Consider the following 12,358-nt stretch of genomic DNA (forward strand, 5'->3'; position numbering starts at 1 on the left):
ACACGCGCCCGGCATGAATTTAAGCCACTAGATCCGGGACTCGAACCGCGGTCGACTACGTGGGAGTCCAGCGACATAGCCATTACACTAACTGCTGGTCCCTCTAGGGACGTTTTTTAGCCATATCCTTTTCGGCTTTGCCCATCAGCTAGGTCCCAGGTATCCTGATGCCCAGCATGTGTTTTCAAGACGGTACTCTAGGTATGGGAAGAAGGGTGACAACTGGTTGGGGTCTGGAGCACTGTGATGGATGCCACCTGCAGAGTGTTCTTGCCGAAGCAAATCAGGCTTGCAGGGGTCTTCCCGTTTCTAGTTCAGCATACGAGGCCTGTAAGCGGTCACTCCATTCTAGTAACGAGTGAAAAGCTGAATACACTTGAAAGCACAATGGTTCTCCTTAGACTCATCAGGGACGTGAGATCACAGGGCACATTGTTCCCCAGACTGGAGACGGGTGAATTCAGAGAACGTGACACACCAGAGCTAACCCTTCCTTGGAAACCAGTGCTAGAGCAGAAACCTACACTCTAGCTGGCTAGTTGCTGGAGGTTATGCGTGGATAATTTGAAGAGCTAAAACTCCCAAGGGACCCAGTCATGCGGGTGGGAGTGGGGGGGCCTCTGACTTTTATGAGTTTTGCCTCCAGGAGCTTGGCCTGGTTTTCACAGTGACTATTGGACACGATTCCCCTGTGCTCTGGCAGGGGAGGAAAGAGAAACTGTTTTGGAATACACCCGAACATTCTGTTCTTAACAAGGTCTGCCCTCCAAAGGAACTATCGTACCAGGGCCTAAGCCACTGGGGCTATAGCAGGGCCTAACTGATCTGAGGGAAGGGAAATACCCAACTCCAGGCCCCTCTATCCTTCCACACCCTGTTCCAGCCCACTCTAGCCTTCCTGTTCCCCCAAAGCAGAGGGGTAACTGGGAAGCGTGTGTGAAGTTTATAGTGCAGAGGCCCCGGCTTGGTAAAGAAGCAGACCAGATCATAGCGCAACAGCTCGCTTCTTTACCACGTTACGGCAGGTGGTATAGTGGTTAAGGCACTGGATTCCTACGGGCCCGACCATGGTTCGAGTCATCATCTAACTAAAGGCCTAGTTCTAGCAGTTTCTTTTACCCAGCACACCATGTCCAGCTGCGAAGTAAGGGCTACAAGTCATAATAAAAGGCAAAAAATACCATCTGAAGAGACGGAGCAAGCATCAGAACCAGATTTAGGTATGACAGGGATGTTGGAATGATCAGGCCAGGAATGTGGAACAGCTATGATTAATACGCTAAGGGGTCTAATGAATATGGCAGACAGTAAGCAAGAACCGATCGGCAATGTTAGCAGAAAACCAGAAATTCTAAGACATGAAAAGCATTGGGACAGAAGAGAAGAATGCTTCTAATGGGCTTATTAGTAGGTGGAACATGGCTGAAAATAGAATCTCTGAGCTTGAAGATATCTTCAAAACCAAAGAGAAGACAGGAAAAAAAGACTGTCTGAAAAAAAAAAATGTCAGAATTCCCAAAAGTTATAGGACAACTACGAAAGATGTAAATAACGGAGATCCTGGGGACAGAAAACGCGGAAAAGAAGAAGTGTTAGGAAAATGATGACCAAGAATTTCGCCTTGCAGGTCTGTCAGTTTTTGCCCTGTGTATTTTGATGCTTGGTTAAATGCATATATATTAAGGATTTTTATGTCTTTTTGGATCAATCATCTCTTTATTATTATATAATGTCCCTCTTTATTTCTGGTAACTCTCCTTGCTAAAATGTCTGCTCTGTTTGAAATTAATATAGTTACTTTTACTTCCTTTGGGTTAGTGTAAGCATGGTATCTCTCTCTCCATCCATTTACTTAAATCAATATATAAATATTTTTATATTTAAAGATTTTTTGTAGACAACATATAGTTGGCTTTTGTTTTTCAATTCACCCTGACAATCTCTGTCTTTTAATTGGTGCACGTAGACCACTGATATTCCGAGCGATCATTGATGTAGTTAGATTACTAGCTGCCGTATTTGATTTGTTTTATTATCACTCTAGTCTTTGTTTCTGTTTCTGTCTTCTACTCTTTTTTCTGCATCTTGTATTTTATAACTCATTTTATAATTCATTTTTTCTCCCCTCTTAGCTTATCACCTTTATTTCTTATTTTTTAATAATTGTGCTAGAGCTTGCAATATACACTTACAATGAATCCAAGTCCACTTCCAAATAACACTAACCACATCACAGATGGCACAAGTGTCTTAAAATAACAAAGTTATCCGAACTCCTCCCTCACCCCTTATACTTTCATTGTCATTCATTTCACTTATATATAAGCATACATAATTGAATGTATTGTTACTACTGTCATATTGATTTATTTGGAGAGGGTTTTGCTTTAGGGCACATGTGCTTGCCAAAGAGAGAGACAGAGACAGAAACAGGAGAGGGAAAGTGAGAAATCGCTCCCCAGAAGGGATGGCCATACCACAATCCCTTCTCCTCCATTTTCCTCTCAGGATCTTGGCCACTCACCCCCATGCCCTTTGTGTGTTTCAAGCCACCAGGTCTGGGACTTGAACTGTAGTGAGTCCAGCGACATAACCGCTACACCATCCACGGGCTCTGCTACTGTTATTTTGAACAGACTGTGATCTGTTAGATCAGTACAAAATTCTTTTTTAAGTTTTTTATTTTACTTGCACACTTACTCCTCTTCCTTTTCTTTCTGTAGGTGGAGTTTGGTTGACGACTAATCCACTCTACCAGAAATGGACAGATGCAGCAGGCAGGAAATCGTAAGGATACAGTGGAGCCCAACAACACGGCCAATCAATTGGATACAACAAACATCTCCAAACTCCTTCATCCAGTGACAGCAGAGCAGACGCTCCTTCACGCTCACGTGGAACATTCATCATAAAGCACACCTTAACACTGAAAAGACTAGAACTCATGCCACGTCTTCTCTCAGCCACAATAGAATTAAGCTAGAAATTAATAACTGGACAGTCCTAACATATTTGATTAAATACATGTCTAAGTAACACACAGATCAAATAAGAAGTCTCTGAAAAGTTTTTGAAACAAGAAGTGAAAGTGAAAACACAACGTATCAGAAAATTGTGGAACACAGCAATAGCAGTGCTTCGAGGGCAATTTATGGCACTAAATGCATATTTTAGGGGAAAAAAAAAGAGAAAGAAATCAAAAGTCAATTACCTACACTTCCACCTTAGGAAATGAGAAAAAGGAGAGGAAATTGAATTCAAAGAGGACAGAAGATAAGAATTTTAGAGCAGAAATCAATGAAACTGAAAACAGAAAATCAACAAGACCAAAGTTGCTTCTTTAAAAAATAAATAAGATTGGTAAACTTCTAGCCAGACTAAGACAAAAAGAGGACACAAATTACTAACATCAGCTCTGGAAAAGGGAACATTATCTTAGATTCCACGGTCATTAGAAAGATAATCAAGGAATAGAATGACAACTCTGCCCACAAATGTGATAACTTAGATCAAATGGATAAATTCCTTGAAAAACACAATTGCTAAAACTCACACAAAAAGAAATATACAATCTGAATAGACCTATGGTTAGTAATAAAATTGAATCAATAATTAATAACCTTCCAAAACAGAAATCAGTAGGTTCAGACAGGTTTATGTTGAATTCCCCCAAATACTTAAAGAAATCATCCTGGGGCAGCAAGTGGCATGGTGGTTGGGGCTCTAGACTCCCACATGGCCAACCTTGGTTCAAATCCTGAACTTGGCAGCTTGCTTTCTCACTTCCCCTCTCTCTCTGGTAAAATTGAAAAAATAATAATAATACATAAAAATAAAATAAATTTTTTTTAAAAAGGAAGTCATTCCAATTCTCCATCATCTATTTCAGAAGATGGAAGCAAAGAAAATACTTAAATACTCTCTAACTTATTCTATGAGGCCAACATCAGACAAAGATGACACAAGAAAAGAAAACTACATCTTCTCTCACATCTGAACATAGATGCAAAAGTCCTCAGCAAAACAGCACTTGAATCCAATAATGTAGGTACATAACTATACACCATGACCAAGTGGAATTCATCATAGGTGTGCAAGGCTGGTTTGATATTTTAAAAAATCACATCAACCTGCAAAAGAAGAAAAATCATATGATCATATCAATAGATGCAGAAAAACCATTTGACAAAATCTGATACTCATTTATGATAAAAGCTCTCAGTGAAATAGGAATAGAGTGAAACTTCCTTTTTTTTTTAATAGTGAAACTTTCTCAACTTGATAAGGAATATCTATGAAAACCGACGGTCTTACTTAATAGTGATAAATTTGATGCTGTCCCACTAAGGTCAGAAGCAAATCAAGGGTGTTCCATCTCATCACTTGATTTCAGCATCATATTAAAAGTTTTAGTTAACACAATAAGTCAAGAAAATAAAATAAAACAAAACATATACATATTTGAGAAGGAAGAAATAAAATTGTCTTTGTTTGCAAATGACATGATTGTTTACATAGAAAATACAAGAGAATTTACAAAAAGGACTCCTTAGTCCTTTTTGCAATGATAGCAAGGTTGCCGAATACAAGACTAGTATACAAAAGTCAACTGCTTTCCAAATGCCAGCAACAAAATTAAAAACATATTGTCATTGGCCCAGCAGGAGGCACAGTTGTGAAGGTGCTGGATTTCACACGACTGATTCCATGGTTTGAGCCCAGACCTGGTGGCTTGAAAAATACTCCAGGTGTGTATGCGTATGTGCCCAAAATTCTGAGAGGAGAATGGATGACCACCCCGGGGTGGTTTCTCTTTTGGCCTCTCTTAAGTGAGTGCATGTGCGCTATGGCAAAAATAAATAAATAAAATAAATAAAAATGAAGCTGGGTAAGGAGAGTTCATGGGAATTTATTATAGTATTCTTTTCATTATTAATATGTGTTGAAATATTCTACAATAAAAAGGATAAGAAAAGGAAAAGGAAATCCAGTTGAGCCTGTGGCTTGGTGAAGAGATAGTTCTCTGAGGGATTCTGACAGGTGGGACTGTTGCTATAGAAACATTTGGGGAAAGTTACTGCTCTTTGCCTCTGTTTTCTCATCTTTAAAATGAGAATTAGAGGGACCAGCAGATGTGTAATGGTTTCGTCACTGAACTCCTATGTGGTTGACCACAGTTTGAGTTCTGGACCCAGTGGCTTAAAATTCATGCTGAGTGTGTATGCATGTGTGCCCAAAATCCCAAGAGGAGAACAGAGAAGAAGGGATTGTGGTGTGGCCATCCTCCCTGGAGGGTGATTTCTCGCTTTCTGTCTCCCTGTCTCTCTCTGTCTCTCCAGGAAGGGTGTGCTCCCTATGGCAAAAATCTCTCTAAAAAGCATAAATAAGTAAAATGAATAAATAAATAAAATGAGGATTGGCTAATAGTACATCTCTCATAGGGATACCGTGAACATATACCTTAAGTTTATCTATTCCATGAGTGACAGAGAGAGATACTGAACTCTTGACAGGATCCTGATGTTGCAATCAACCTTTGGACTCAGCCTGCCCCTGACCATGGGCCCACGTGTACCCAGTGTACTTAGAAAGGCCTGCAGACATGAACCTAGAACCGGCCAAGGTAGAGTTGTGTTCTCCCACTGTGTCACTGTCGGGCCTCTGCTGTGACTATCGAATGACTATACATAAAGCACAATGACATGTGGCTTTGCATGGCGAAGTGCCATTTAACATTTGATATTATCATAGCATATTAAGAATTCCAAAGTACCTCATCGCACCAACCAAATCTCTACAGAACCCCACAGCTCACAAAGAACCTTCATAGACTTCCTCCTGGTTGAACCTCACAATAGCCCTCAGGGAGCAAATGAGAAAACTGAGGCACAGTGCATGGAGACACAGCTAATTAGGGGCCAAACATATACCAGGACCAGGCTTTCTTTAAAGGTTTATTTTTTTTTAAATTTAATTCCATTCGTTATTATTATTTTTCAATTTGACCAGACAGAGACAGAGAGAAAGGGAAAGCAAGAAAGCACAAACCACAGTTGGCCGTTGGGAATCCAGGGCCTTTCTTTTTTCTTTTTTGGAGAGGTTTTGGCTATAGGGCATGTGTGCTTGCTGGAAAGACAGAGAGAGACAGAGAGACAGAAGGCGAGAAATCACCCCCCAGGGAGGATGGCCACGCTGCAATCTTGTCTCCTTAGTTCTCCCCTCGGGATCTTGGGCACACATGCACAAGCACCCAGTGGGTACAGGATTGGGTTCAGGACTGCAGTTCAGCGACGCAACCACTACACCACCCACTGGTCCATGGGAATCCAGTGCCTTTAACCACCATGCCATCTGCTAGCCTCAGGACCAGGTCTTAGGACCCCATCATAACTCCCCTCCAAAGACCAAGGGTGTCCTAAAAGGAGTTCAGCTGCACCGGATCAGAAACTAACTCATCTCTGGGTTGGGACCAGTGCTTCGTCATCAGTGAGGATGTGAACCGGACTCACATGGAGCCAGTAAGTTTCTGGTAGCGCAGTCTGGGCAGGACGATGGCCTGGGTCAGTCTGCCCTTCTGACTAGAGTTTGAGTCTGGCCCGGCCTTCCTCCTATCATCGAGGAGCTTGTCACAGCCGCACCGAGAGTGGGCCTGAGCGACACACCAGAGCCACCAGAGGCTTGGGAAGGCCTCTCAAATCTTCCAGGGGCTCAAACGCAAGGCTAGGCTTCACAAGTAGCTCCCACAAGGGAGAAGCCCTCCGCAGCGGCCAGCTATTCTTAGTGATTTCCTTTCTTTGCATGTGAATTAGTAATAATGAGGAAAAGTACAATTGATTGGATGCTAACCATTGCGCAAAGCATATCTCCGTTCTCCTCAGTCAGATCTTCCTCGCTTCTGCTGTACTGTGAAGTAGGTATTTGTATTCGAACAACAGAAGTTTAGAAAATAAGTCATGGAAGGCTCCTTGCACCATGGCCACCCCTGATCCCGCCCTCCAGAGGTAGCCTTGGTTTACAGTCCCTGCGTCTTCTTCCTGACATTTGTCTATATTTAATCAACACTGTGTATACACACCCACTGGTGTGTGTGTTTGCATATATATACACACACGGAGTGTTTGTTTTTGTGAAAATAGGATCATGCCTCATTCAGCAACTTGCCTTTTTTCGTGTATTCATCTATCTTTTTCCAATCCCATATATATAAACATGTGAGAGACTGTGAAGAAATCTGGAATAAGCACTGAAAGTTACTGGGTGTCTCCAAGGGAAAACCATGCATCACTTAGTGCGTCCTCATTGGAGTTGAGTCTGGCCTTGGAGCTAATTTTAGAGCTGTGAGTGGGGAATGAAGGCCACACGGTGGCTTTTGATTGCGGATATGCAAATGAGCTCAGCCCACCTCTGCCACTATGCAAAAGCCACTTGATGATGTCCATCACAAAATCAGTACTTCTGACCTAGGAATATGTCTGAATCTGTTGGGTTTGCCTTTGAATCATGTGTACCAACTCCCTGGTTCCCTCATGAACCATGATAACGTGTTCTTTTCATCTATTTCAAATTCGTAATTTTTATTTTTTACAAGTTTTTATTTCTTAAAAGTATTATTTTTTTAAACTTTTAAAAAATTATTTATTTAACTTTACTTATTCATTCATTCATTTTTAATTTGACTAGAGAGATACACAGAGAGAGAGAGAGAAGGTGAGAGAGCAAGCCACCAGGTCCAGGACTCGAACCGTGGTCAGCCATGTGGGAGCACCCAGCGCCTTAACCACCACGCCACCTGCTGGTCCCCCCTTTTTTAAAACTTTTTATTTATTTATTTTTCCATGAGCAAGAAAAGCAAGAGAAGGAGAGAGAGGTAGACGAGCACCCCAGAAGGGTCTTCATGCCATAACCCACCCCAGCCTCAGCTAGCCCGGATCACAGGCACATGCCTGTACATGATGTGTACAGGGAGGCCACGGGATGTGAACCCTGGACCATCTGATGTGGCTTCAGCATCATGGGACCATTACTGTTGGCCCAACAAGTTATGATTTTTTCCTTTTAGAGAAAATAATCCTTTTTTAAAAAGTAATTTTGTATTATTATCATTATTATTTTAATTTGTTATAGAGCACGTGCACTCACCAGAAAGAGAGAGATGGAAAATGAGCAAGCAAGTCTCCAGGTTCAGGACTCGAATGGTGCTCAACCATGTGGGATCCAGTGCCTTAACCACCATGTCATCTGCTGGCCTGAAGAAAAATCATCCTTTATTAACAGACATTGCTTTCTCTGTTGTATGCATGGGGAAATTCAGACTTCACAAGGACATCGAATGGTCCACAGCCACACTTTTGGTGACTAGTGAAGTCTGGATTTAAACATAAGTCTGTCTACCTGCCAGGTGCTAGCTCCCTGCCAGGTGCTGGACAAGGCATTCTAGCTAAGAGAACTCATTTAGCCTTCCTTTGAAGTGAGGGTTAGGTTGACAGCCCCACCCTACAGAGAGGGAAGCTGTGCACAGGGACATGAAGCGATTGGCCTCAGGTCAATGCAGAAATGGGGTGCAGATCCAGACAGCCCAGCACTGAAACGGACGCTCTTAGCTTAGTGCATTGTTACGGGATGGCTTCTGCGATGTGCAGGTTTTTCATCAAAGCTGAAGCACTGAGCATGGTGTTGTTATGGATGGCTTTGGCAATGTGCAGTTTCTTGGGGTTTTTGTCAAAGAATTCAACAAAACAGCCAATAGCAAGTGTATTAAGTAAAAGCCAAAGTATAGTCCCGCGAGGTCGGAGTAAGCGCCCGAGCGGGAAGTCCAAGGGCGTCTCAGCTACTTTCCACAGTTAATCATTCCCTAACTGGGGTGGTTGTTTCCATGCTATTGGCTACATCGGATGGGACTTAATCTGCTAGGAATTCTGCACTGGGAATGCCACCTACGTGACTTTGGGGAGGGCCTTCTCTGCCCCATCTTCTTTTCTCTCTAGCCACATAGGGGGCGCTCCAGCCTCCTCACCAGCTCCCACGTTCTAGCTTTCTCCTTCCTCGGTTTTATTCCTTGTCCTTTCCCGCTCTCCTCCTCCATTTTTGATAAACTGAAGCCACTCCAGTTTGCCATGTGGATGATTATTGGTAAAATGACAAGCTAAGACACTTCATTATTTCCTAAAAATTATTATTGCCATAGGGTCCATGTGCTCACCAGAGAGAGAGAGAGTGAGGAGGAGAGGGAAAAGGCCCCATGGGGCAAGGTCATGCCACAATCCCCCCTCCTCCACCTCTCCCTCCTGTCTGGACCCCAGGCATGCATGCACATGCACCCCACAAGGCACTGAACTGGGCTCAAGTAACCATTGGCCACATTGGGATCCAGCTCCCTCAACCACTGCACCTTGGGGTGGGCCCCAGAAACCTTAGCCTCGAAAAGGGCCAGAATCCGTGTTCATTTCCCAGAGCTGCCAAAACAAAGTCCTGCAAATTTAGTGGCTTAAACACAGAAATCTATTTTGAGATGGTCTCAGAGACTAGATGTCTAAGATCGAGGTGTTCAGAATCACGCTTTCTCTGTGACAGCTCAGGGGAAAATCCTGGCCTCGTCTATCTTCTGGTGTTCACCGGCAACCTTCGGCCTTCCTTGGCTTGGAGAGGGACCACCTCAGCCCTCCATCTGCACATGACATTTCCACCATGTGTCTCTGTGTGTCTTCATAGGATCTCCCCTTTGGGCTTGTCTATCTCTCTGGGTCCAAATTTCTCCTTCTATGAGAAGACCAGCTCCACTGAATTAAGACCCATCAGAAACCTCATCCTAGCTTGGTCAAATCTACAAAGACCCTATTTCTAAATAAGGTCACATGCTAAGGTACTGGGGGAGAGGTCAGGATTTCAATGTATCATTTGGGGGAGTGAGGAGGGAACACAATTCAGCCCAGAAGGGGCAGCAGTCGGAGTTCGACCCCTACCTAAGTATGTTCCAGGCTTCTGAGTCTCGCAAGACTCCGAGTCTCACAAATTTGGAAAAGCCCTTCGTGCCAGATCCCCTAGTGGTGAATCCCAGCAGCCGTTAGCATGCTGACATCCTGAAACGAGCTGAAGCCAGGAAATCTGTGGACTGAAGTTGGCATTTCCCAAACTAACTTTAACACGGGAGCTGGGGGAGTGTTGTCATGAAGAGTGTTCTGTGGGACTCGCTGCAGGAAACGCCCATGACCACAGCGTGACCTCGAATTCAGGGAGGCCTCAACTTGCACTGAGACCCTGCAATTTATGGAGAGTGTGGTGTTGGGCCATCCACGGTCTTCCTTGGGTCTGAGGTGCCTCATCTGTAAAGTGGGACTCAAATCCCTAATTAGGTTCTTAGGGAACATCCTATGCTATGATAAATAGGGCTGGCCCCACAGCCTGGTGGTTAAGGGAGCTGAATCCTAGATGGCCGAATGCAGGTTTGAATCCCAGCCCCAGTAGCTTGAAAAACAAGCTGGGCACATGTGCACATGTACACAAAATCCAGACAGGATGGAGAGATGGAGCAGAGGAGATTGCGGGGTAACCACCCCCCACCAAGGGGCGCTTTCTCCCTCTCTCTCTCTCTGGTGAGCACACGGGCTCTCTGGCAAAATTTTAAAACATTTTAAAAATGCTACAGCAGGGTCAGTTAGGTGGTGTGGTGATTAGAGCGGCTGGATCCCACATGGCCACTGTGTGGCTTAAGCCTAGAACCCAGCAGCTGGAAAAACATGCTGGGCACATGTGTGTGCACGCTCAAGACATCAAGAGGCGAATAGAGAAGGGATTTGGGTGTGGCCATCCCTCCTGGGGGGTGATTTCTCACGTCCCTCCTCGATGTCTCTGCCACTCTCCAGTGGGTGCACGTGTCCTAAAGCAATTTAAAAAAAAAAATCTGCTATAACAACCCCCCCCCCCCAAAGTGTAATGGCTTAGAAACTGGGATGCAAGTGCATTTCTTGCTCAGAACTGGGCCGAACACATGCTGTCATGGCTGTCTTTAGCAGGGCATTTAGAAACCCAGGGCCATGGTTGCTCTGCCGCTTTAAACCTATGGCTTCCAAGGTCATGGTGGGGATTACCTCTGCTCCATCCAGGCAGACAGGGATGGAACCGATGAGTCTTCCTGGAAGCTTTCCAGGAGCCTGTCTCTGCAGCGAAGCAACTCACTTCTGCTCATACCCATTGGGCAGAACCCAGCCCTAGGGCTGGCACTAAGTAGGTTAGAAAATCTGGTCCCTGGTTAACAGCTATTTCCCAGCAGGAACCCGACCCTCGAGAAAAGGAGGTACACTCCTGTCAGACAGCTAGCCTTTTCTGCCCCGTGGACCTTGCAAGGTGTCCTATCAGGATTAAATGAGGCATTGGACGTCTGCAGAGTCCTTAACATCACACACACCCAAGTCAATGGCAACGATTAAAAATGGAAAAGATGTGAGCGGAGAATGTCTTGAGGAATGGAATAGGAGACAGGCCCTGGAGCATGTTGGAAGTGTGGGCTCCCTGCTCCCCCTGCTTTCCAAGGCAACCTGGTGGCCCGTGTCTGGTGTGTGGTAGGGAGAGGGAGCGAAGCCCTCCGGGTGTCATTCAATCCAGAGCAGCCTCTTCCCCTGCTTCCTTTCCAGCCAGATGGAGAAGCTTGCAGCTCCAGGGTCCTGACAGCCTTGCAGTTTCCCAGGCAATGACTCCCGGGGCTGCAAACCCCACTTTCCCACAGTTGCACAGCCAGCTGAGGGGTGGGCAGCCCGCCAGGCTTCCTCACGACCCCTGGAGCACACACCCGCTGCAGAGGATGCTTGGGATGCTGGGGGAGGGAACAGGGTTTTCACCAGAACACCGTGACACAGCGCCACAAGGCTCATGGTAAGAAGGACCCGCGGCTTTGGCCTTTGCACATCCCAGCTACCTGGCTGCAAACAACACAGGTGAGAACCGTCTCATGACTTCCCACATCGGCTCTCCCACCTGGGATTCCCTGGTCTACAAGGAGCCAAAAGGATCGACAGAGCGCGTCCTGTGCCTTAAGAGAACGCACGCATTCGTTTAAAGGCCACATAACGAGCAGCACAGCTGTGCCTGAAATCACGTCCCTGGGCCAGCAGGTAGCGGTAGTTAAGGAGACCAGATCCCCCATGGCCGGCTGCTCAGTTTACGTCCTGGACCCAACGGCTGAGAACCAAACCAGGCCCGTGTGGGTGCATGCCAGAAATCCCAAGAGGAGAGTGGAGGAGACGGAATTGTGGCGTGGTCAAACCCTCTGTGGTGGGGTTGGTGATTTCTCACTTCCTTTCTCTTTCTTTCTGTCTCTCTCTGGTGAGCACATGGACCGTCCAGAAAATTAAAAAAAAAAAAAAAA

Source organism: Tupaia chinensis, unplaced genomic scaffold (genome assembly GCF_000334495.1).
Source record: "Tupaia chinensis unplaced genomic scaffold, TupChi_1.0 Scaffold149658_1, whole genome shotgun sequence".
NCBI classification, from domain to species: domain Eukaryota; kingdom Metazoa; phylum Chordata; class Mammalia; order Scandentia; family Tupaiidae; genus Tupaia; species Tupaia belangeri.